The sequence below is a fragment of the Mandrillus leucophaeus genome, unplaced genomic scaffold (genome assembly GCF_000951045.1).
Source record: "Mandrillus leucophaeus isolate KB7577 unplaced genomic scaffold, Mleu.le_1.0 Scaffold465, whole genome shotgun sequence".
Taxonomy (NCBI): Eukaryota; Metazoa; Chordata; class Mammalia; order Primates; family Cercopithecidae; genus Mandrillus; species Mandrillus leucophaeus.
In genome coordinates, this window is record NW_012104976.1 from 1978704 (window position 1) to 2003352 (window position 24649).

The 24649-nt window shown below is 43.3% G+C and overlaps 1 pseudogene; it reads right to left on the reverse strand.

Annotated features, from left to right (window-relative positions):
* Positions 1-24649, reverse strand: part of LOC105550137 — a 35406-nt pseudogene that overhangs the window by 1067 nt on the left and 9690 nt on the right.

The window sequence follows — 24649 nt, forward strand, 5'->3', positions numbered from 1 at the left end:
TCCTTGCTCAAGGAAGAGGTGGAGTCAGGATTTGAACCCTGGCAATCATACGCCCGTGGACTCCCTAGGGGATTCAATTAAGGATCAACTCCAGAATCCCTAACGGAGTAGTCTACCCTCAGCCCCACTCAGCCCTCGGTCACCTCCCATCTTGTACACAGCTTGCAGGGGGAGCCTCGGGGGATTGTCAATCCTGCATGTGAGCAGGTGGATGGAGTCCAAAGCTTCCAGCAGAGTCACCCCAGTGGCGTTCCCCTCCTTCCGGTCCACCTTCCAGCACTTGAACCCTGGGCACTCATTCTTCTCTTTTCTGCCACCTTGTGAATAAAGGCATGTTTGCTCCCCTTCTGCCATGATTGTAAGTTTTCTGATGCCTCCCCAGCCCTGGGGAACTGTGAGTCAATTAAACCTCTTTCTTTTATAAATTACACAGTCTTGGGTATGTCCTTATAGCAGCATGAGAATGGACTAATACAAACACAAAGCCTATTTTATAATAAAGTGTTGAATATTTCATGTGATTTATTGAATATTGTAGTAGAAGGGAAAAACAGAATTGTTGTATGGGTACTTGAATTACGTTTCTACTGAATGCATGTGACTTTTGAAACATGATAAAGTTGAGTCATTTTAAGTTAACGACCATCTGTATTTCCAGTTTTAATTTTTTCAGTTGCAAAGTATGTGACGTAGAGGACATCATATTATAGATATATCCCATATTTGTAAGCGCCCTTCCCTCCCTCATTTCCAGAAATCTGAATTCAAGTTCGATATCCTGTTTATTTTGTGTGACTTTGAATAAGCCATTGATACCGTAATTTATAAGCTCTTCACCTGTGGGACTGATAACCACTCCTGCCTTGCACCTCAACCAGTCTTTAGAAGAATCAATAATGGGTTGGAAACAAAACCACAGACTCCATGAAGAAACCACAGAGCAACTACACTCAAAGTGAGTAGAGGTTGGGAGACCTAAATTTCACTCTGCAGTGATGGTGAATATAGATGTCACCTCCAGAGCACTGGAGGAGAAAAGAGATTATGTAAATATCACCAGGGACTAACTTTGTTGCATTGATGCTGTAAAATCATAACTGACTCACTGATTGGTGTTTCCAATGTGCCATTCACAGTGCTTTGCAAAGAGTAGACCAATTCTATTGATGAAGGATAGAATGAACTGTTCAGATATCTATGGAGCGTTCATTTATTAGTTAATATTTGAAACAACTTACACCTTTGAACTCACACTGTTAGCCTGTGAACACATACATGCTTTGTGAATATCTTGTGAGACACAGAAAAGAATCAAAGGGTAAAACAAGGGATGCTTCTAAGTGCACACTCCTTCTTCCTTCCCCAGACACACAGCTGTCCTAATCCAGATGTTAATGATTCAGAGTTGACTACATCAATCAGGTGAGCAACTAAAATATTATCCTGAGAAATGTCAGATTCTATTGCATTGTCTTTACAATTTAACTGTTATTTACCATTTATGAATAACACATACACTTGCAAATTATTTTACAATCATTTTTATAGCTGCTCTGTGAGAGATAATTAAAGCAAAACCACTTTAAATGAAGCTGCTCAAAGGGACAAAGTTATTGTGCCAACAATGTGCTATATAAATGCAAATTATCAGGATTCATATTATAGTGAAAACTGCTTGCATCATTTTTCATGAGACCAACATGTAAATATTATAATAGTCCTCTGATTTATAGAGCACTTTTCTTCCTGAAAAATAAACATGCCTAGCCATGCATTATTTAACAGATATTTCCAACTCTGAGGGATGAATAAAACCATTCACTCACTAATCCTTTCACTAAGATACTACAACAATGCACAACTCAAAATAGGTACTAAATGTTTGACAGCTGAATGAATGAGACGGCATTCAGCACAGCCCATACACATCAGTACCCTTCGTACAGAGAATGAGGGGTGTGGCAGAGCAGGGTATGGTCAATAGAAAAGGTCAAAACATTTAGGGAAGTACTGAGGAATTCAAAAGACTCAACCGAAGTAGAAGGAAAAGAATGGAAGCAACAAGGGATAAGGTTGGACAGGTGAACTGAGGCTATCATCAGTAGGTGGAAGGCATCTAGTTTTCTAAGTCTCAGAAAATAAAACTGTGAAAAAGAAGAAATGATGGGAAAATTTACTTGTAATTGGTGAGGTTAATGTTCTGGAGAAATAACCCCAACAGAGCCATAATCTGTACATTTTAAGTGCCTAAGAAGCCAATAAAAATGTAATCTCATGAGAGTTGTGTCTTCATTAGCATGGATAAAGCAGCAGTCTCATCAGTGGTATGAGCAGAGCAATCCACAGTTTGTATTTCACAGGAAGCCTGGTTTATAGAAAGAAAAGTCAGAGTTCACCACATGCATTTCACTGGGGAATGCTTTTTTAGCGTCACACTATTAAGCGCTCATGGAAATAATGTACTGAGGAATAGTTTAGAAAATACTGGTTTATAGCATAGAAAAACAGGACAGAAGAGCAGCCCTCTTGCCCTTCTACCAACCCCTAGAAGAATTAGATAATGGTCATACTTCTTGTAAAAAAAATCACATCCTGTTTATCTTTGGCACTAATCACAAGCGATGTTCACAAACCTCAAATCCCCAGATTTCTGAATACCACCTACAGCATATCAACTTCTGTATAAAATGTACTGGGAATATGACTAAGATGTTTAAATGATTCCATTAGCCATTGTTGATTCTATAAACATGGGAATAATCTTTTCATTAAATTTATTGATGTCATTTTTCACATCATTAAAACACAAAATTGTCCCCTGCGTGCGACCATTGGAACCAAGTAGGCTATGTCTAGGCAGATCTGTGAGTCCCACACACCACATAGCCATCTTGGGCCTGGACTGGGAAAATAAATGGCTCATGCTTCTGATTAATTGATATGGTTTAAACTTGTGCTCCGGCCCAAATCTCATGTCTAATTGTAATGCCCAATGTTGGAGGAGGGGCCTGGTGAGAGGTGATTGGATCATGGGGGCAGACTTCCCCTTTGCTGGGTTCATGATGGTGAGTGTGTTCTCGTGATAGTGCATGAGTTCTCATGAGATCTTGTTCTTTAAAAGTGTGTGACACCCCCACTCCTAACTCTCTTTCCTTCTGCTCTGGCCATATAAGATGTGACTCGTTCCTCTTTGCTTTCCACCATGATTGTAAGTTTCCTGAGACCTCCTTAGCCATGCTTCCTGTATACCTGTAGAACTGTGGACCAATTAAACCTGTTTGCTTTATAAATTACCCAGTCTCAGGTAGTTCTTTACAGCAATGTGAGAATGGACTAATACAGAAAATTAGTACCTAGGAGTACTAATTAGGAGTGAGGCACTGCTGTAAAGATAGCTGAAAATGTGGAAGCAACTTTGGAAATGAGTAACAGGTAGAAGTTGGAACAGTTTGGAAAGCTCAGAAGACAGGAAGATGAGGGAAGGTTTGGAACTTTCCAGAGACATGTTAAATTGTTGTGACCAAAGTGCTGATAGTGACATGGACAATGAAGTCCAGGCTGAGGTGGTCTCAGATGCAGATGAGGAACTTATTGGGAACCAAAATAAAGGTCACTCTTACTATGCTTTTGCAAAGTGACTGGCAGCATTATGTCCCTGCCCTAGAGATCTGTGGAATGTTAAAGTTGAGAGAGATTAGGGTATCTGGCAGAAGAAGTTTCTAAGCAGCAAAGCATTCAAGACATAATGTGGCTGCTTCTAACAGCAAATGCTCATATGCATGAGCAAAGAGATTATCTACAACTGGAACTTACATTTAAAAGGGAAGCAGAGCATAAAATTTGGAAAATTTGCAGCCTGATAATGTGGTAGAAAAGTAAAACCCATTTTATTGGAAGGAATTAAAGTCAGCTGCAGAAATTTGTGTAAGTAAAGAGGAGCCAAATGTTAACAGCCAAGACAATGAGGAAAATGCCTCAAAGGCATTTCAGAGACCTTCACAGCATCCCCTCCCCTCCAGGCCCAGAGGCCTAGGAGGGAAAATGGTTTCATAGGTCAGGCCCAGGGCCCTGCTGCCCTGTGCAATCTTGGGACACTGCTCCCTGCATCCCAGCCACTCTAGCTCCAGTTATGGCTAAAAGGCCCCCAGATATGTCTCAGGTTGCTGCTCCAGAGGGTGCAAGCCCTAAACGTTGGCAACTTCCGCATGGTATTAAGCATGCATGTGCACAGAAGGTAAGAGTTGAGGTTTGGGAACCTCTACCTAGATTTCAGAGGCTGTACAGAAATGCCTGGTTGTCCAGGCAGAAGTCTGCTGCAGGGATGGAGCTGTCATGAAGAACCTCTACTAGGGCAATGAAGAGGGGAAATGTGGAGTTGGAGCTTTCACACAGAGTCCCCAATGGGGCACTGTCTAGTGGAACTGTGAGAAGACTGCCACCATCCTCCACACCCCAGAATGGTAGATCCACCAACAGCTTGTACCATGTACCTAGAAAAGTCACACTCACTCAATATCTGCCCACGTAAGCAGCTGAAGGGTTGTTGTACCCTGCATAGCCACAAGGGCAGAGATGCTCAAGGACTTGGGAGCCTACCTTTTGCATTAGCATGGCTTGGATGTGAGACATGGAGTCGAAGGAGATTATTTTGGAGCTTTAAGATTTAATGACTGCCTTGCTGTGTATTGAACTTGCATGGGGCCTGTAGCCCCTTTGTTTTGGCTGATTACCCCTTTTGGGAATTGGTGTATTTAACCAATGCCTATACCTCCATTATGTCTTGCAAGTAACTAACTTATTTTTGAGTTCACAGGCTCATAGGCAGCAGGGACTTGGCTTGTCTCAGATGAGACTTTGGACTGTGGACTTTTGATTTAATGCTGAAATGAGTTACGACTTGGGGAATTGTGGAAAAGTGATGATTGTATTTTGCAATGAAAGAAGGACATAAAATTTTGGAGGGGCCGGGGCAGAATGATATGGTTTGCATTTGTGTCCCTGCCCAAATCTCATGTTGGATTGTAATCCCCATTGTTGGAGGAGGGTCCTGATGGGAGGTGATTGGATCATGGGATGGACTGGGGATGGACTTCCCCCTTACTGTTTATTTAGTGAGTGAGTTTTCATAAGACCTGGTTGTTTAAAAGTGTGTGGCACATCCCTCTTCTCTCTCTCTCTCTCTTTCCTTCTGCTCTTACCATGTAAGGGTTACCTACTTCCCCTTTGCCTTCTGCCATGATTGAAAGTTTCCCGAGGCCTCCCCAACCATGCTTCCTGTACAGCCTGCAGAGCTGTGAATCAATTAAACCTCTTTCCTTTATAAACTACCCAGTCTCAGCTAGTTCTTTATAGCAGCGCAAAAATGGACTAACACACCAATTTTGATGATGGGCTTTGTAAAATTGCAAAAATCATTACTGCAGTTGCCACTCCTATGATTTGGTTACTTGTAAAATAGCAAAAAGTATTAAGAGCATGTTGACTTTTCCCATGCCTGACACATTTGGGGGCACTTTTCATGTACTGCTTTATTTCACCCTCGCTATAGCCCTCTGGGCTGGGCACTGTTGCAATCCCTCTTTCACAACTGAGGCTGCTGAGATACAGAAACCTCATTTGAATATTGCTTTCTTGATACAATGCAAATGCATTTCATTATCCCCACATCTTCATGGCAGAAGTGGCATTTAACCTAGCCCCAGGAGACAACATTGGATATTTTTAAATGTAAGAAAAAGGCTGAGACCCTAAGCAAAGACCTTTAAAAGATCCTCTGAACTTGAAATGAAGGTCACCAGGTCAACTGCTGAAACCTTAATAGTCCTTTCCCCTCCAATAATGTTATCAACTGGTGCCACAGGGCAGATAAAATTACTGCAGCTTTCAAATTCAAAGTAATAAAGGAGATGGGGAAGATGTCATGGTGATGGTGGGAGAAATACAGACTTTTCAATGAATAGGGAAGACTAAAAAATAGAAAAATAACATAAAGAGCTAGATGCCTATAATCCCAGCACTTTGGGAGGCTGAGGCTGAGGTGGGAGGATTGTTTGAAGCCAAGAGTTTGAGACCAGCCTGAGAAACACAGTGAGACTCTACCTCTACCAAAAAAAATTAAACAATTAGCTGGGCATGATGGCACGTGCCTGTAGTACTAGCTACTCAGGAGGATGCAGCAGGATGATTGCTTGAGCCCAGGAGTTTGAGGCTACAATGAGCTATGATCATTACACTGCACTCCAGCCTGGGTGACAGAGCGAGGCCCTGTCTCTAAAACTAAATAACATAAAGGAAGGTGGTGAGATGACCCAGCAAGTACTTCAGAATGATGATAGTAAAATGTCAAAATGCACTCATGGCTTTAAAATCTGGGGGCAGAATTATTAGAAGTTAGGAAGAGGCTCAGAATCAGACTGCCTAGGTCAAAACTTCACTCTACTATTTTCTAGCTAAATAACTAAACCAGTTAGTTAGCTTTCTTTTATTTATTTATTTATTTAGAGACAGAGTCTCACTCTGTTATCAAGGCTGGAGCTGGAGTGCAGAGGTGCTATCTCTGCTCACTGCAACCTCCACTTCCTGGGTTCAAGCATTCTCCTGCCTCAGCTTCCAGAGTAGCTAGGATAATAGGCACACACCACTACACCCAGCTAATTTTTGTATTTTAACTAGAGATGAGGTTTCACCATGTTGACCAGGCTGGTCTTAAACTCCTGACCTCAAATGATCTGCCTGCCTTGACCTCCCAAAGTGCTGGGATTACAGCACTTTGATTATAGGTGTGAGCCACTATGCCCAGCCAAGTTAGTTGGCTTTCATAAGCCTTGGTTTGAACCAAAAATTGAAATAATAATATTATCTACTCCAATGGAAGAATTCATAAAATGCTGCCTTATATATGTTAAACTCTTGATAAATGACAGTTTATAATAGTCTCCATCTCAAAAAAATCTATTCATACAGATTTGTATGAAAAATGGTCTTTACAAACCTTCCTATGTTAAATAGCTCTTGAAAAAGGAAGAAGCCAATCTTAGTGATGGACACACCAATTCTACTTCAAAATCATTTCATAAATGAGATAAGATATGAAAAATTTCTTAGAATAATGTTGAACACATAGTAACTGCTCCATAAATGGCAGATATTGTAATATGAATTATTATTTATGATTGCACAATGGATAAGAAAAGATAGAGATAAATTAGATCTCTTAACCCAATTCTAAACCAAACTGCATGTCCAAAGAAGGTCAGAACATTTGTAACCCTTATTCTGTGGAAGCATGGACAGCTCACGTGGGACCCCCTGCTGGGAAGATGACCAGTGTGGTGACGGCCAGCCCAGGCTGGGCTCTCAGGGATAGGAAGGCCACAGAGCCTTTGTTGGGACAGAGCGAGGGGAAGCCAGTGGATCACATTCTCAGAAAGACAGAGCAGCAGGTGAAAAGTGGAGATGCCCTGTGACTGTGAGAAACATACGCATGAGGTCATACACTTGACGCATACCATTATCTAAAATGTGAAAGTAAAGAGATCATGGGCAATCTCAATAATATCTGTAATAAACCAATGTCTAGGCTGGGCATGGTGGCTCATGCCTACAATCCCAGCACTTTCGGAGGCTGAGGCAGGAGGATCGCTTGAGGCTAGAAATTTGAGGTCAGCCTGGGCAACATAGTGAGACCCTGTCTCTATAAAATAAATAAGTAAATAATATGTAATGTCTACCATATATATATTTATATGTGTGTGTGTGTGTGTGTATATATATATGTTTTAAACAATCAATATTTACTATTACTTTGGTGCAGGAATTGGCGAACTATGGCCTGTGGGCCAAAATCTGGCTCTCTTCTAGTTTTTGTACAGCCCATGTGCAAAAAAGAATGGTTTTTACACTTTGATATGGTTAAAAGAATCAAAGAAGGGATGATATTTTATGATGTGTTAAAATCAAACGATATTCAAATTTAAGTGTCCATAAATAAAATTTCATTGGAATACAGCCACACCCATTCATTTATGTATGTGGATGGCTGATTTGGGGCTACAACAGCAGAGTTGAGTATTTACAACAGCCCTGCAAATCCTGAAACACTAACTCTATTGATCATCTGGACCTTTACAGAAGAAGTTTACCCTTATGTAGAGCATTGGCAATTCAGCATCTTCTCATTCATTCACTCATTTAACAAATATTTTGTCCAGGCACCAAGGAGACTGAGATCCAAAGAGGCAGGGAAGAGAAATGAAACCGAGTTATAGCATCCATAGTGCTTCAACAGAGATAAATACATGGCAAGGATAGAAGTGCCATGAGGGAGTGGCTACCTGATGGGGAGGGTTGCAAGGGTTTAGTCAAGGTTTCAGAAATGAAATAACAGTTCACCGGGTTCTCAAACATACAACACACAATGGGCAGTAGCCAGACAGTCTGCTGTCCCAACTTTGATGAGAATACAGGAGCTCAGAAAGGCCAGTAGCATCCTTAAGGTTAACTGGTAAAGCAGGGTCAGGGCAAGGTCAGAAACTCCAGGCTTCCCACTTCAGGCCCATGCGTACTCCAGAAGCAGGCTGTGCGATAACCAGGGAAGAACCCTCTGTGAAAGGGTTGGAAACCAGCACAGGGGAAAGATAAAGTGACTTTTTCAAGGCATAGATCAGATTTGGTCACGGAGACTGTTACCCGCAGCAAATTGATACGGGTATGAGTCTGCAGCAACCTCCATTCTTGCCTCTTTAGAAAAAAGAATTCAACTGAAGGTCGTAAGGCAGAAGGAGAGACCAAGGCAAGTTTTAGAAAGTTGATTAAAAAGCTTTAGAGCAGAAATGAAAAGAAGTAAGGTACACTTGGAAGAAGGCCAAGCGGGCAACTTGAAAGATCAAGTGTGCATTCTGGCCTTTTGACTTGGGTTTTATATGTTGGCATACTTCTGGGGTCTCCTGTTACCTCTCCCCTGATTCTCCCCTTGGGGTAGGCTCTCCGCATGTGCAGTTGCCTGCTAGCACTTGGGAGGGGAGCACATGCAGGGTGTATACTGGAGTTGTATGCATGCTCACCTGAGGCTTCTTCCCCCACCAGTCTAGTGTTCCTAGAGGAAGGTCATATGCCAGTTAAACTCCACGATTTTGCCTCTTGATGCATGTGCTTGAGCCCACTTGCTCAACTCCTGAGATCTTAACAGGAAGCTGTTGATCCAGTTTCAGGTTTTTCTGTCTGTTGGGAAACTGCCTTTCCCTAGCCCCAGCTATGACCAATTATTATTTGAAAGAGACAGTTAACAGCCACCTGACCATCATCTGGTGGTCAGCTGACATTCCTGGTTTGTGTGTTGGGGAATTGAAGGTATCCCTCTTCCGCCCTGCTCATCCCTAACTAGCTACATACTGTAACAGAAACAACCACTGGCAGTGGAAGCTCAAAGTGTGTGCAGGTGCGGGACAAACGGACCTTGCAAATGACCATCTGAGAACATGGGCCATTGTTTTATGAACTGCAAGTTACTATTCTGAGTACTTTATGCTGTTTGTGTTTCAGAAGAACTGATGCCAAAGCCTGCATTTTGTTACCTTCTTTGGAATCACTGGGAATATCCCAAGTTTGAAGTCTGATTTGTTTCCATCACTCTAGTTTGGGACACATCCATGGAAGCCTAGAAGAGGAGAGGATTATCCTTTTAAGTTTAGCCATTTTCCAACCTTTTTTTTTTTTTTTTAATTTGCTTTGTCTTGTTTTGTTTCAGCAAATGTGTTCAATACCTACCATGTGTTGGGAATTTTTACATTACATCATTTCAATAAATTGTGGTTACTAGTAAATGGCAATTGTGCTGAACATATAAATGTTTTATTTTATTGTATTTTTATTCTCAAAACAGCCCTATGAAACACAGGTTTGTAAATTTGGAAATGGAAGATCAGAATGAGTGAAAAAGGTAAAGTGAACTGACATTATTTCAGTGCCAGTGACAAAATTCAAAAGGCATGTCATTTTTTTCCTGCTATTATAAATAATGCAGCAGCGAATAACACTGAAATAAAGAAAAAACTTTTTATTATGCAAAATATTCTATCCACATTTTTAAATTAACATTGATGCTGCCTGAAACTCCAGTGGCTACTGAATACCCCTGGAGATGGACATTTGTTAATGTGATATTGAACTTTCCCCTCACACAGGGGAGACACTAAGTATCTGTCGAAAATACGCAGTTGGGGGCGTAAGGACTCTGGGGGCTCCATAACCTTGAATCTATGTTCAGTCCTTCCTCCCTTCTTTCTCCCTCATCCTTGTTCTCTCCATCTCTGGTCCTCATCTGGTTTAGATGAGGGGGTCCTTCTTAGAGCTGCTGCTGGTAATCCTACAGCTGAAGAGTAGGAAGGAAAGGGATACTGAGCTTTCCTATTTTAACAACAGTAATCCCCTCAGGTGGAATGAGAGCATTTGCAGCCTGTTAATATTCTTACTAATTAAAGTTTACAGCATGTGAAAAATTCACCTTTAAGGAGTTACGATTTACTTTTCCCATTCAGGACCCTTGGTATCATGACCAGTAAATGAAAATCTAGTAACTTTCCTTTACCATGAGACGCTCTTCGTCCTTTCTTTGTTTTCCTCTAAAGCTGTAGGAGGAAATTGAAAGTAAAAATTGGATGAACTCCTTCCCTGTGGGGGGATTAGTCATCCTGCTGACTAAACTTCAAATTTAATCCCTTACTGTTTCTCACACATACAAAGGCAACTTGGCCATTAGAGAGTGTGACCCTGACACGCATGGATCCTGGCTCAGACTCCAAGACCCCCTGGGTATTGATAACAAGGGGGAGACACAGGAGGACTTTGACTTCTGCAAATACCATAGCATAATGTATGGAGCACAAGCTGCCTGGGAACTTACCTCTAGCTTTGTAACTTACTAGCTGTGTGACCGAAGGTAAGTTACTTAACTTTAATGAGCCTCAGTTTCCTCATCTGTAAAATGGGAATGATAATAGCACCTACCTCATAGAATTGTGAATATTTGATTAGTTAATCTATATGGTGGGCTTAAACCAGTCCTGAACATAGAGCCCAATAAATGTTCACTATTATTACTTATACTTGTCACTGACTTATAGAATGGAAGCATCCAAGTCAGAGCTGCCCTGAGAAAAAATATTTCAACCTAGGTAGACAGATTAATTCCCTTGGCAGCTGGATCTTCACTTTAAATAAAATGCATTTGCCTTTGTGGGGATTTATTTGCATGAAGCATTCGTTCATTTTTTTCATCCAGTCACTACAAATGGCAAATGGTGAAATCCAGGAATAAGCCTATTCATTTATTTATTCATTCAATAAATATTCATCACGTTCTGAGATCCACATAGCAAGTGTATAGATATTTCACAATTACAAATCTAGGTAACAAATCATTATATAAAATGTTTTATACTACTTTGACCAATTCACTTTCAAGATGACCTGAAAAAGTAGATTTGAATATAGAATTCTTGGAATGCCCACAGTTCTGTGCTCAAAAGTGACAGTGCAAGGATTGCTGGCCCTAGCTCTCCATCCATGGCCTGACAACTTTTTTCCCACCCAAGCTGAGTTCTGTACCATGCATCCTTGCACACAGGTGTGTGGATGCTCTACCTTGCATGTCCAAGCTGCACACACAACTTCACCCACCACTCCATGGACATGCCTCCGGCCTAAGGCGCTCATTCTAATGGCATCATCCACCTTTGCGAGAATAGGCCCAGGTAAGAGGCACATAGAGACCATGGACGTGGGTCCTGGGCCTTTGAGGTAGATAATTTTAGAGTGACTTAGGAGGAGGACATAGCCTTGGGTGGACAATTCCCCTTGGACCTCTAGACATTTTACCCCACAGAGCTGGAGGAGGGCAGGAGCAGGATCCAGGCAAAGGCCTCCTTGTTTGGATCTAAGCCCATCACCACTTAGTAAGCCCCTCTGTGTTCACGCACTGTCCTCAAAACTGGGGATACCATGGTGAGAAGATAGACATGGTATAGAGCTTATAAGATGGAAAAACATTCACCAACTCTTGATATAAACATAAATTCTAATTGTGATGACACCATGAAAGAGAAATCTAAGCTGGTGTGAGCTTGTGGAGAGAGACAGTTCTAATCTCATCTAGGGGCTGCATATGCTTTCCTGGGAAAGCTACATAAGCTGAGACCTGGAGGAGACAGGAGAGTGTAAGAGAGCCTTCTAAGCACAGGGAGCGTCACATGCAAAGGTACTGAGGTGGAAAGGACCCAAAGAAAGTGAATACTTCTGGAATGAATAGAAAGACTGACAGGGTATGGAATATGACTGGGGATGAAGGAAAGGGTAAGATACTTCAGGGTAGGATGGGGATTTTGTTTTGTAAGGACTTTAGTATTTATCTAGCAGCAATGGGAAGGCATGTAAAGATTTTAATCAGGGGTGTAATTTGATGAGATCTGAATTTTTAAAAGTTCTCTTTGCCTGCAGCTTAGAGAAGGGATTGGGGTGAAAGGGCACAGGAGTGGACATTGTGAGCCCAGTTGAGAGACTAATGCAAACACAGTGGTGGCTTAGAAAGGATGCAGAGAGAAGTGGATGAATAAATCCATTCATTTAGTGCAGAGCTAAATGAATGTGGAGGTCAAGTGTGGGGAAGTATCACAGATAAATTTCTAAGCGTCTGGCTTAGTACTGGGTGGCTTGTGGGCCATGTTTGGTGGGGACAAGATAGGCTGTGTTTGAGATGATGGTGAGAAGGCCAAATGGAAACAGTGAGAGGGAGCTCAGAGCAGATGCCTGGGTTGGACTTGCCAATGAGTAGAAGGCAACTGGCACCATGGGAGGAGATGGGGTTACATAAGCAATGTCTCACTGCAGGACTCTCACCTCAGGGAGAAGAGATCGGGGTGGCTGAGCCCTCAGGAGTTCCATAATTTCCTGTTGGACTCAATGACTTCCATCATCCTGGTCCAAGCTGCTGTCCTCCCTGTTCCCACATGGCAGGCAGACTGATCCTTATAGAGAACATGTCAGATGAGCTTAAAACCTTCTCCTCAGCCTAAAACCCTCCAGCAGCCCCCAGTCACTCAGGAGAAAAGCCAGAAGCCTCACAGAGGAGCATAAGGCCTTGCACAATTCAGCACATGCACTACTTCCCCCGTTAACTCTCTGACATTATTGTCAAGTGCTTGCCCTCTCATCCCTGCACCAGGGCATTTGCACTGATGTTCCCTCTGCCTGAAATGCGTTTCCCTCTCGTGTTACACGGCTCGCTTCCTTAGCTCCCTGTGACCTTTTCAGGCAAGCGACCCTGATCACCCTATTTAACCCCACTCCTACCTTCCTGCTAAACAGTGAGCTTCACGAGGACAGAGGTTTTTCTCTCTCCCTTCTTCATTGCTATTTTCTAGCACCTAGAAAATTGACTAACACAAACTCTATCTTCAACAAAAATTTGTTGGATGAAAAAAATGAATGAAAACATTAACTCAATTATGCTTGCAGAAATCCCAACAACCTCACCTTTCCTACCTGCCAATCACCTTTTCCCACTGTTTAGACCATCCTGCTTTCTCTCTCAGAAGCACCTCCAAGCACTATTTTTGGGGAGGCCCACTGGGGATTTGTTTTTCTGCTGCCTTGCACAATAGCATTGTGAATAAAATTTTTTCTCTTTCGCAGAAATCCATCATCACAGTGATCGGATTGCTGTGTGATGGCAGAATGAACCTGGTAACTAACAAAAGAGGTAAGGAAGTAGCTGAAGGGGGATATGAGATCAAGGAGGGTTTTCATTAGGTTTTTAAGATGGGAGAGGCGGAACTTCGCCCAAATGCTGAGTGGAAAGAGCCAGGAGAGACTAAGATATAGATTTATGAGAGAACAGATAAAATAAATATAGTGTAAGCTCCTCAAGAAGGCAGGCCGAGACCCAGACATTGCCTAGGAAGAGAGCCTCTCTTCTCCAGGAACAGGACAGATTGAGGGGTTGATGCAGTGGGAGGTGAGTCTGCGGAAGCAATGAGCATTTCTTATGATGGCTTCTGCTTTCTCTGTGGTGGTAGGAAGGGGGTCATGGGCTTGGAGAAAGCAAGGGAGGAGGGAAGCTTGGAGGTTTGCAGGCAAAGGAGAAGACTTGAAATTTTGGACATAGGCCCACAATCAATTGGCTAATGGAATGAGTGACATCAGACACGAAACACTGGGCCTATCTGTGAAGTGTGATGGAGGCCATAAATTGTGTTTCAGTGCATCTCTGAACCTGCTTAGTAGACACCATGAACAAAGCTCACTCTCCCAAGTTGAAAAAACGTATGGACAAGTTCTCACTGAAATTAAATGGTGGTAGATATGTCCAAGGAATACTGTGGGGATCCAGTCATTGTATGAATCTTATGATAGATGAATGTGTGAAGATGGCAATTAGTGGACAACAGAACAATATTAGAACAGCGGAAATAGAAGGAAACAGTATCATCACGTTAAAAGCCTTGGAACAGGTCTAAAAAATGGCTGTTCAGCAGAGGAACTCTTGTCCCCTCTCCAAAGGGACTGTTTTCTATGATGTAAAAATTAGATTGTGTACATTTTCATATTAAACTTTTTGTTAAATAAACTTTTATAATAGTCAAAAAAAATGGACACAGAATGACAGAGGTGGGTGGTAGTGTTAAATAGGTGGGTGTGGATATTGCTATGTACTAAGAAATATACATTTTTATTTCATCCTCCCCTAAAACCCTTGGAATCATTCCTAAAACCCTTGGAATCTCCAAAAGGATAAATGTCTTCTTGTATGCAAATAAAATTATTTTTGGCTACAGTGTCCTATAGTGTCTGCTGGTGGGGGTTGGTTGGCAGGGAAACCAACCATGTGATTAGAAGATTGGAACTTTCAGCCCACTGTCTCCAGGGAGGGTAAAAAAACTGAAGGTTGAGTCGATCACCAGTGGCCCATGATTTAATCAATTGCCGCTACATAATGAAGCCTCCATAAAAACTCAGCAGGACCGGTTCTGAGAGCTTCCAGGTTGCTGAACACATGGAGGGACCTGGAGCACGGTGCACCCTGGGAGGGCGTGGAAGATCTGTGGCTTTCCCACATACGTTGCCTTATATACTTCTTCATCTGGCAGTTCGTCTACATGCTCCATAACTTTATAACAAACTGGTAAACATAAGTATTTCTCTGAGTTCTGTGAGCCATTCTAGCAAACGGTTAAACCCAAGGAGGAGGTCGTGGGAACCCTTGATTTATGGCTAGTTGCTCAGAAGTACAGGTCACAACCTTGTACTTGCAATTGGTATCTGAAGTTGGGGGTCATCTCATGGGGCTGAGCCCTTTAATGGTGGGGTCTGTGCTAACTCTGAGAACTAAATTGTAAGACACCCAGTTAATGTCTACTGAGCATTGGAGAATTGTTATGTGAAAAACCCACACATCTGGTGTCAAAAGGGAAGTAACTGAGTAAGGAACAGAGTTTGTTTTTCCCTTTTCAGTGGCGGAGGATGTATGGTGGGGCCCAAATGAGGAAGCCTCTGGTTATTAAATAGAACAGATCAAACAAATATAGCACTGTAGGTCAAGGGATCTAAGAGCCATAGACCTCAACTTCCTTATTATTTGGAGAAAATAATTATGAGACAAAGTAGCAAACATCTGCTTCTGACCAGCCTCACAGCCAGCCCTTGCAGTGAAGAAGCCATGCCTCAGGTTCTAATGTCTCTTACCTGAATCACTGTGTTTTTTAGAAAAGATAAGCTCAATGATTTCAGCCCTTGCCTTTTCTTGTATGTAACGACTGACAGTATTAATGATTTTCCCTCTGCGATCTATAACCAGATGTGCTCTCACACCCAGACTTTGATGAGATTTTGCTTTAATGTAACTTCTGAGCACATCACCATCTAATACGTAAGTTGTGGGTTCATACACTGCTTTGGAGCAGTCTAACTGAAACAAAGATTCACTTGGGTTGCCATCCTCAGGAAGACTCAGTGAAACTGACTTTAATTCTGTAAAAGCCTAGGTTTCTCTTTTGTTGACACGATCTGTGATCTGTCACAGCTTTTACATTTTGTAACTCTGTTGGGCTCATATAGGTATCAGAACAATGCTGGCTTCTTCCAGTATCTTAAGGTAACTGAGAAGGTTGCTTCATCTCAGAGAGAAATTCCATTAGAGTTCTTGGGGCACAGAGGTTTTTTACTATTCTCCAACCTCTGCAGGAAGCAATGATGCATTATTTCATGAACTAGAAGTAATTAACCTGAGAATCTCTGCTATTTATATTTGGCAACACTGTAACACTGTGTGGGCATTGACCTCTATGTGTGTGCCCGAGTGGTTCAAAGCTTGCTGTGGAAGATAAACTACTATAGGGGGTGTAACCCCCACTCCTGTATGGGGCACAGTGAAAAAGACCACTGGTTCTGGAATCAGGGAAGCTGGGTTCAAATATTAGATCTTCCACTTGGGGAAGAGAAGTCAGGTCGATGGAGGCGAACCTCTCTAAGCCTCTGGTTTCCTAACCGAAGAGGCCAATGATAAGGCCAACCAACTGTGCACAGGTACTTACTGGAATACCCACCATTCTGAGCCAGCCACTATTGTGAGTGTGTCTTATAGTAACTCACTTTATCTTCACAGCTTTCTGAAAAGATACTATTTTCATCCCTATTTAACAGGTAAAAGAAACTGAGACACAAAGATTTTAAGTGATATGCCCAAGGCCACCCAGTTAGTGAGAGTCAAGCCTGTCTGACTTGGGTTGGTGTTCTCACCCACTCACAGCAACTGCTCCAGGCGCTAGTGAGATGTGCCACTTACTGAAGCCGGCACACCTTATAGTGTGTTTAGTTATCACAATAACCCACAGTGTCATTATCACGCCTCTTTCACAAATGAGGCTGTGGAAGCTCACAAAGGTTAATCCATTTGCCCAAGACCGACAGAGCCACTCTGGCAGAGCCAAGGTTAACTGGCTTCCAGAACCTGCTCTCTTCCTATGAAAATAAGGTAACACATGGAAAATGCTTGGTAACTTGTAAAACTCTGTATTGACAATGGTATTACCATTCTCAGTAGTCCTTATTTTCTCCAGAGCTCAGAACTTTGTGTTGCTTTTACAGATAAGAAAATTGAGTTTCAGGGCAGTAAGTCAATTTGCTAGCATTCCACAGACAGAGTTGGGTTTGGAACCAGGTCTGTGCTTCTAAAACGGGAGGCCCTTAGGCCCAGGGGTAATGGGTAAGATGTTCTGCATAAAGATGGTGTATCCTTCTACAGAATTGATTTTATTCAGAATTTGGGTAGAAATATCATTTTTACGTTAAGCATAGCAATATATTAGTGCATCAGAATGCAACACTCATATTGGTTTTTTTAGTAAAATATAAGACTTCAATTTTGCTTTTCCTCCTGCAGCATACGACTATCTCCTCAGGTCCCTCAGGATATAGATTAGCCCCTTTGGTCAGGAGGGGTACTTGGGCGGATGTTGGAGAAGCTCCTGCTACACTGGGCAGCCTCTCGCTGTGCCATGTGCCTCTGCTCCCCTCGCCCACAGAGGATGCTTCCAGATGAATCCTGCCCAAATTCAGGGAGGCGGAAAGACAGTCTCATAAGGAGCCTGTGAGTCCCTGAGAGTACTTTGCTTTTTAAGCAAAAGATACAGTTACTTCTCTTTACCTGATTCATTTGCCAGTTGATGGAATTGATGTATTAAAACATGTTCGCTCACTAGGTCTCTAACTTTCCCAAAATCCATCCAGACAGACAGCTTTGTGCCCACAGCTGTGAGTGTCTTGACATTTATCTCTAGAGATGCTGGGATCTAGTCTAGAGTCTGTTGTGTCTTGTTCTGTGACCTCAGGCCAGGCTCATTACCTCTGTGGGCTTCAGTAACCTCACTTGCAGGGGACAGGAGTTGGAGAATCACTAAGATTTTTTTTCCATTCGGGCAGGTTCTGGGGCCCAGGGGTTAAGTAAAGACAAGAACATGAGGTTCAGTAGCTGGAAATGTAAGTTCCCCGAGAGCAAGGTCTTGTTTGTTCATTGCCTGAAACAGTGCAGGACATACAGTAGACAGTGAGTTACTATTTGTTAAATGAAATGAATAAACCTCCCCAACCTCTTGCCTGGCAGAATCAGTAAATACAAGGGAGGGGACATCCAGACAGATGACCTCAACAGAGTGGGCATCTGATTGACCTTTGCTCCCCCCCACTCAGTGCTAGCCCAGAGCCTGGCATAGGTGGCTGCTCATGGATTGAGCTTTTAAACAGCACTGAGGGTGGTCGGCAGGCAGGAGTAAGGGTGGTCTCAGTGGATTGTGGTCATTAACAGTCCATACTCCAAGAGGTCAAGGGCAAGATGAGGGAACATGACACTTACAGCTTCTGGCTGTGTTTGTATTGGTGGAGGTGATACCTGACTTAGATGTGAATAAAACCGCGCAGGACAAGGGATGAGAGCTGGAAGTGTTTTCTTATTTGTGTGTGTTGTTTTAGCCCCCTAGAGACATTGTTTTGCATTTGTAGTGTAAACAAAGCCTCCAGAGAGCTGGTGAAAGATGCTTCCTTCCCTTCTCTCCTACCCCGACATCAATGGATGTATCTTCCCTTCTCTACCACTGGGGGTCGCAAGTGCCCACAATAATGCTCCATTTCTTTTTAATAAAACAAACAGGAAGTATCTTTTTTGTGAAGGAGATTTGTCCTTCACTGATGCACTGCCCTTTGGTTGATGAATACTCAGAAAAGGGGTAAGGACAGAGGATGTTGTGAAGGGTAGAACAGGGGAAAAATAGGGGGCAAAGCTTGGAGCCTGTTTCCAAAGAGCAAAAGAATGGATCTCCTCCCAGGTAAGCTGTCACCTCCCCACTGGGGTGGGCATAAGTACATGGTAAAGCAAGTGTGGGACGGGGAAACGGGCTGCCACATCCCCTACATCTCCAAGTTAAATAGTCTCCCAAGGTGACGCCACCAGGCAGCCGAAGTCAAGAACCATGGGTTTAGGATGAGGCCATATTTTAAAGGTGCATCGCTTTAAAGAAAAACATTGAGTTAGAAAAGATTTAAGAAGCCCATGTCCATGGCCAAAACAGTGAGTGGCTGAAGGTTTGAAAACATTATTTCACTGGACCTTTCTTCTCCACCGGGCTGCAAACCTCAGCCTTCATAAGCTTTGCATTCCCAATGCCTGGTGTAGTTCGTGGGCCACTGGAGACTTACAGTAAGCCCTGAAAGGAAGAAGAGAGAGAATGAGGAAGGAAGGGAAGAGATAAGGAAGGAAAGAATGGAAGGTGTGCATAGTAAGAAGGTAAATGTAGCAGATGGCCCCAGCGACTCCTGCCCTCTGGTGTTCATGCCTTTGTGTGATCCCTCCCTCAGGAGATATGGGCTGGACCTAGTGACTGCATCCCAATAGAGACTACTTCAATAGTGATGGTATCTTACTTCCCAGGTTACAAAAAGGCTGTCACTTCTGTCTCGAGCACCTTTCTCACTCTCTCACTCTTTCGTTTTGAAGAAAACCAGCTGTCAAGTTGTGAGCTGCCAACAACCAGGTGAGTGAGCTTGGAAGGAAGCGGGTTTCCCCGTGTGTCCTGGGATGGCTGCAGCCCCAGCCAACATCTTGATTATAGCCTTGTGGGAAACCCTGAGCCAGAGACAATAGCTAACCACACTCAGATTCCCACCCCACAGAAACTGTGAGATAGTGTCACGCGCGTCTGTGTGAAGAGATCACCAAACAGCCTTTGTATGAGCAATAGAGCTGTTTATTTCACCTGGGTGCAGGCGGGCTGAGTCCGAAGACAGAGTCAGTGAAGGGAGATAAGGGTGGGGCCGTTTTATAGGATTTGGGTAGGTAAAGGAAAATTACAGTCAAAGGGGGGTTGTTCTCTGGCGGGCAGGAGTGGGGGTCACAAGGTGCTCAGTGTGGGAGATTTTTGAACCAGGATGAGCCAGGAAAAGGAATTTCACAAGATAATATCATCACTTAAGGCAAGGACCGGCCATTTTCACTTCTTTTGTGCTGGAATGTCATCGGTTAAGGCGCGGCATTGCATTTGCACTTCTTTTGTGATTCTTCAGTTACTTCAGGCCATCTGGGGGTATACGCAAGTCAAAGGGGATGCGATGGTTTGGCGTGGGCTCAGAGGCCTGACAGTTAAGTATTTGTTCTTTTCAGATGGTAATTTTATGATGACAGTGTTAGGCCGCAATAGGTACCTAATACAGATTTTGGTACCTAGAAGTGATATCTAGAAATGTAGGAGTGTAGGTAGTGGATGGATCCTGGAAGCATTTGAAGAGAGGGTTAGAGAAAGCTTAAATTGCCATAAACAGACTTTTTACAGAAATCTGGGTTTTGAAATCACTGCTTTTAATTATTATAACTTCCATGCACCTCAAAAACTGCAGATACTCTCTGCACATAGGCAAAAAACTTTATGCAAATACTTGTGTTCCTCTTTAGCAACATGACAGAAGTTACTACTTTTTATGTTTTTAAACATGAGCGCATTGTCATTGTTATTATCTAGCAGATAGTGCTAGATACGTGCCAGGCACCATGCCAGGCATTGACAAGACAAAGGTGTATAAATAATATTTGCCCTTGAGAATATAGTCTAGGTAAATGTTTTTTGTTTATTTTTGTTTTAAAACTGGACCCTGGGTTGAGAAGTTCTTGCATCTTAGAGTTGTATGTATTCATTTTATTGACAGCAAAGATCATTTCAGCTGCTCTACACCATTCAGGATGTTATTTGATTCGAGTCAAGTGTACACACAAAAGCTCTTTTTTGGTTTCTTTCTCTCTTCCTTCCTTCCTCCCTCCCTCCTTTCCTCCCTTCCTTTCTTCCTCTCTCTCTCTTTTTCTCTTTCTTTCTTTCTTTCTCTTTCTTTCTTCTTTCTTTCTCTCTTTCTCTCTTTTCTTTCTCTTTTTCCTTTCTTTCAGAACAGGGCCTTGCTCTGTCACCCATGCTGGAGTGCAGTGGCATAATCATAGCTCACTGTAACCTCAAATTTCTGGGCTCAAGTGATCCTCCTACCTTAGCTTCTCAAGTAGCTGAGACTATTCGGGCACACAACTACGCCCAGCTAATTGTATTATTATTGTTGCTGTTGTTGGAGAGATGGAGGTCTTGCTGTGTTGCCCAGGCTGAGGAGCTCTTTTCGTAGTAATCATTGCCTCCCTCTTGGTGCCATAATGTAACGTCAGCATGGTCAGTTCTAAACAATATGTTGAAGGCATCACAATGGAATAGATTCACTGAAAAATCTCAGATGTGTTTTGTGAACTTCATTTGACTCAAGGGCAATTTATTAAAATGTGCAGAATCTGGAGGAAAGAGAACTGGGATGAGAGTCAGGAGACAGAGGTTTAAGACTTGTCTGTGCCTTTGACTAAATGATTTGGGCTAATCACTTGGATTTTCTGTCCTTCAGGAGGATCAATAAAAATGGAGAGAGAGGCTGGGCACTGGCTCATGCCTGTAATCCCAGCACTTTGCATGGCCAATGTGGAAGGATTGCTTGAGGCCAGGAGCTCGAGACCCGCCTGGGAGACAGCAATATCCTGTCTCAGGAATAAATAAAATAAAATAAATAAATAGAGAAACATGTTAATATGGTTTTTGTGAAAATTACATATGATAATACAGGTGAAAATGCTTTGAAAAAATTTTTATTCCTCATGTACATGGTGGTAATCTTGCAATATTTATGCAGAACAAATTATAATTTCTCTTCTTTTATGCTGGCAACAGTTTCCTGTGTTCTGAAAACCTTCCCACGGGCATTTCACAGAAAAGCACCAGCAGCCAATAAAATGTTCCAGATTGAGCAATAAGCTTACAACATTGATAAAAGTAAATGAAATGCCTCTTGTCCATCTCTTCACCGTAGAGTCACGCAGGGCACAGCATGCTCACTTCCTTTACAGGTATTGAATTAAAAGGAAGAAGCTGAAGCAAATTTAATATAAGTAGAGGGTGTATTTGAGCCAAGCTTGAGAATTGCAGCTCAGGAACACAGATTCAAATTACCCTGAAATACACTTCAATCAGCAGCGGTTACATGTGGGTAAGCTGTTAATTGTCTATACACTGTTCTTTGTATCACAAATTCCAAGAACATGAAGATAATGGGCGAGACAGCTAGTCAGGAACAAAATGAGTTTAAACAATTGTCCCCAGGCATAGGTGCTGGGGGCATGACTGAAGTCCCATACTCGTGCCTGTCTGGACCTGACAAATTTTGCAAACCTCACATAGCTCAGATTTCTCTGAGCCATTTCTCTTTTCTCACAGGTCCTTCCTCCTCTCCCCATTTCCGACTTTTCCTCTGTCCTCCTCCCTTTCTTCTCCTGAAGAAGAGGGGAAGTATAATTATTACAGAACAGATAATGCTTAAAGACAGAAAGGAAATAGCAAAAAAAAGACACTGCCATACTCTGTTGTTTACACTAAAAATTGGCATAGTCCTTTAAGACCACCAAATGGCTGTATGTATCAAAATTTTAAATTTTCCTATCCTTTGTGTTTGGGTGAAGGAAAAGGGACAAGATGGAGGAAGGTGAACAAGATGGAGCAGTCCCTGTTGTTTTCCGGGTTCTTCTTCACAGATTTTCCCGCGCCCGGGAAAAGAACCAAATCAACTGAGCATGCGCAGAATGACGTCAAGCCGAGGACACCGAAATTCAAGAAGCCACTCCTACACACACGCCCCAAACTCCTCCCCTTCCAGCTCCCAGGCATAAAAGTCCGCTGCAGGAGCCGGCGTGACTTCTTCGGCCTCCGCATTTGTGGACTGGAGAACATCACCCGAGAGCGCCGGGCGCGACTTCCCTGGCCCCCCACACCTGAGGACCAGAGAACTTCGCCCGAGAGTGTGTGCATATTTGCAATAAAAGACTGCCACTTTCTTATGTACTTTGGCCTCGTGTTTAATTACTTAGCTCTCCTAAATTAAGTTACATTACATTAAATTAAAACAGTTGGTGCTGAAACCCGACCCAGGAGGAGACCCTTCCTCAACATTCCCTAGGGGTCTAACGAACCTCCTCCCCAGCGAACCGGCTCCCAACCCAACCAGCCACGAACACCAAACAAGTGTTCCAGCCTCCCACTGGTGCCGCTCTGAGAATTTCTCCTTCGGTGAGTACTCCCCTTTGTTAACCATCTCGGTCTGTTTCCGTGTCCTTGGCCTGGAGTCGTACGTACGCCCAAGGACGTAGCCACCCTGTGGCGCCTGTCTCTTATACACATCTAGATGTGTATAAGAGACAGGGCTGACTGGTAGAGGGCTGACTAATGGGGGCCGCTACCGTGGTCTTGGAGCTGTCTCTTATACACATCTAGATGTGTATAAGAGACAGAAAGTGAAGAACGACTTGGCGACTTCTCAGCCAACCCCACCTAATATTCCAAAGAGTTTCGATACCTAGGCCAGAGCATATAACCTTACCTGGCATGACTTACATGTCATTCTTACTTCCACTCTTAACCCAGAGGAAAGAGAGTGCATTCTCGCAGCCGCCAGGCAACATGCAGATCAATGGCATTTAATCGACGCCACCGTCCTGTTAGGAGAGATGGCTGTCCCGTCCATAGAACCAGATTGAGATTACCAACCGCAGCAGCCTGGCCACCGTAGGAAGGACATTATGGTTCAATGTCTCTTGGGCGGTATGCAGGCAGCCTCTAACAAAGTGGTCAATTTTGATAAACTAAAGGAAATCATCCAGCACCCAGATGAGAACCTGGCTACCTTCCTAAATCGCCTTACAGAGGCACTAGCCCAATTTACTTGGCTAGACCCCACTTCCCCAGCTGGAGCAGCTGTCCTAGCCTCCTATTTTATCTCCCAGTCAGCCTCAGATATTCCAAAAAAGCAAAAAAGGTTGAAGATGGGCCTCAAACACCCATACAGGACTTAGTAAAATTGGCCTTTAAAGTTTTTAACTCCAGAGAAGAAGCAGCTGAGGCCGCAGAGCTAGACAAGGAGAAAAGAAGGGCTGTGCTTCAGGCGTAAGCTCTAGTGGCTGCCCTCCAACCAGCTTTGCCCACTCTGCCGGCAGGGAAGACACAGGGCAAGTCTCTCAAGGGCTCCTGCTTCAAATGCGGAGACCCAGGACACTAGGCAAACCAGTGTCCCCAGGCCAAGCCGGCCACTCTGTCTCGTCCATGCTTTAAGTGTGGCACAACTGGGCATTGGGAAAAAAGGTGTCCAAATCCTCGCCTGCCTACCACGCCATGCCCAACCTGCCAACAGGAAGGACACTGGAAGTCTGATTGCCCCGCCAGCAGGGCAGGCATTGCGCCTCAACGTGGTGCCTCTCCTCAAAGGCCGGAAGGCTCCTTCCAGCTCCTACACCTGGACGATGACTGACGGTGCCCACATTTGGAGACCCCTGTCACCCTTGCCGAGCCTAGGGTAACTCTTCAGGTAGCGGGTAAGCCAATTTCTTTTCTCATCAATACGGAGGCTACCTATTCTGTTTTGTCAACCTATGGAGGTCCTAGCCAGCCATCCACTATCTCAGTAGTTAGGGTAGACGGTAAACCGTCTAACCCTCGCCAGACCCCAATGTTAAATTACTGCCTGGACTATGCATGCTTTGCCCACTCTTTCC